We start from the raw sequence: 2,564 nt of genomic DNA on the forward strand, positions 1-2,564 counted from the left end.
CTGAGTAACAATATTTTTTCTACAAATACTTAACTCCTTCAAAAGATATGGATTGTTCATTGTGAATATCTAGATGGATGGATGGATAAAGATTCTAGAAGAAAAAAAATATGACAGTCTAAAGGTGTTAGAGCACTTACTCAGGATAAATTTTATCCAAAGCACCCCCATGATAATAATCATTCACCTACTTTTTCAACTACTTTGGAATTGGAAAAATAACATGAAAACATTTCTGTGAAGTTCCTGATGGTCAAATTCACCTAAACTGGTCTCTCACAAAATTGTCAAAAGAGAGAATTTGTATCAAATTTCTATTGAGCACCCTCGCCCTTGTTACTCTTGACCTAGTTCCTGGACACAGACTTCCTCAATCCTCACATGTCCTGATGGGTCTGCTAATACCTTTCTTGTGCAATTTCAGACCTGCACAGCTCCTACACCAATGCAGAAGAAGGTCAGATATAATTCAAGGGTTCACCCTTCAACCTTACTGCAACTTGGGAATCTCTGAACTTACTCCAGCTCCCAGGATGAGGAACGGAGGGCTCTCACAGTGATCCTGAAGTCTGACTTCTACCACCAAGACTGGAGAACTAGGTAATTAAGAACAACTTTTCTGTTGAAGATGATACGTGATAGACGACAGATAGACAATGGAGAGATAGATAGATACCTAATATATGCATATGTGTATTTTGATTAGCTTGAAGCCATCACAGTGTTAACGAGGTAATGAATTATTGTTCCTCATTCCCCAAGAAGTGAATCTGTCATTCTGAGGCCACTTTTGCTGACCCTGGGCATTTGCTAGTCCAGTTCTGGGAAGCGGCATCTTTTTTTCCAGCCTTTCAGAGCTAGGAGGACAGAAGTTGGAGCCCAGGACACACTATGGGTGGGAGTCCTGCTAAATGTCCCCTGTTTTTGTTGTGACTCAAAGGTGTCTCCTCGTAAGGGTAAGGGTGAACCAGAAGTAAATGAGCTCCCACGTAAGCTGAAACTCAGCTTCAAGCCATGGGCCAGCAGCATGTGTGAGGGACACCGCTGGATCTCACCGTCATGAAACTTGCTGAAACCCCAGCGAATGGTTCCTGCTCATCAGCCTTGTGCCAAGACTTCCTGCTCACCTGTCAGCTTGTGTTTTCCTGCATGCCAGTCTCAGCCTCCCCTCTCCCCAGCAGGATGTCGTCTGCTTACCAAACTTGGCCAGTGATTGTAGATCAACTCTGACACAGGACAACCCGGTGAACGTCCCCACCACCCAGGGGGCCACAACCATCCCCTGAGCCTTGGGGAGGGGCCCGTTTTTTCTAAAGGTTTACCCTCCTTTGGTGCTGTCTCTCAGCCCGAGGGTATTCTTTAGAGTTATCTTAGTAGTCATAGCAGACAGCCTCCGAATTGGCCCTAATTTATCCCCACCTCCTGTCATATATACCCTTGTATAATCTCCTCCCCTGGAATGTGGGCTGGACCTGGTGACTCGTTTAATGAATAGAATATGGAAAAAGTGATAGAATGTGACTTCTAATATTGAATTACAAAAAGACAGCAACTTCCATATTGAACCCTTTCTCTCACTCTTTTACTTACTTGATCTGAGGGAAGCTAGTAAGGTTGTGAGCTGTGCTATTCAGAANCTTTCTCTCACTCTTTTACTTACTTGATCTGAGGGAAGCTAGTAAGGTTGTGAGCTGTGCTATTCAGAAGTCCACATGGCAAGGAACTGATGTCTCTGACCATTGAGGACCTGAGGTCAGCCAGCAGCCATGTGAGTGGGCATGGAAGTGGGTCAGGTGGGGCCTGCCACTGAGTGAGCTGGAAGCACATCCTCTTCCAGTCAAGGCTCGAGAGGACTGCAGTCCCAGATGACACCTCATTGTGGCCTTGTGGGAGACCTTGAGCCAATACGGACCATCACCAGATCCTCCTTTACTATATCCTTACTTCCTGCTTGGTATTTGGTGTCTAGTATTGTGAATGTTCCTCTTAAATATCATTCTCACATCACCCAACCACTATCTGTCTCCTCTTGTTAAAACATACAGTTTGAGTACTGTGTCTTTTGTGTTGTCCAAGAAAGATCGAAAACCTACAGCATGAATATTATGTTTTTCATTTGAATGTATTAAATGTATTAAATGTCTTGCTCTTCAGAAAATGTGATATTTCCTAATTTTTGAGTAAAATACACACACACACACACACACACACACACACACATTAAATGGTGCTGAATAAGGGGGGAAAAAACTTCCTGGCCTTGTCCCACCCTGAGGGTTCTCTTTATCTCCACAGTAGGAAAAACCCTCTTTCAAGAAAGGACCATAAGCACATTAGTTCCTGAATGTGGAGTTCCAGACATCAGGAAGCTAGGGGAAAGTATGCATTTGGGTGATGTAAGAAGAAGAAGTGGTAAAGCTTTATAGAAGTCTTGACGTCATACCATATTATAAAGCCAATTACACATCACACTGCCCAAGTGTACATATCTGCCCATTGCAACAATCAAAAGATTTTCTTTTGTCATATAAGCACTGGAAGAAAAGATCATCAAGGATTGATGC

General features: G+C 43.3%; 1 long non-coding RNA gene across 1 annotated transcript in view; it reads left to right on the forward strand.

Moving 5' to 3' along the window:
- The window catches only part of LOC109389070 (uncharacterized), a 73,564-nt gene extending 72,351 nt beyond the window's left edge, over positions 1–1,213 (forward strand). The window contains exons 4-5 of the long non-coding RNA XR_002125341.1: positions 425–600; positions 941–1,213. This is a non-coding gene — a long non-coding RNA (uncharacterized LOC109389070). The remainder of the gene's footprint in view (positions 1–424; positions 601–940) is intronic.
- Positions 1,214–2,564: the final 1,351 nt, after the last annotated feature.

Source organism: Hipposideros armiger, unplaced genomic scaffold (assembly GCF_001890085.2).
Source record: "Hipposideros armiger isolate ML-2016 unplaced genomic scaffold, ASM189008v1 scaffold_219, whole genome shotgun sequence".
NCBI classification, from domain to species: Eukaryota; Metazoa; Chordata; class Mammalia; order Chiroptera; family Hipposideridae; genus Hipposideros; species Hipposideros armiger.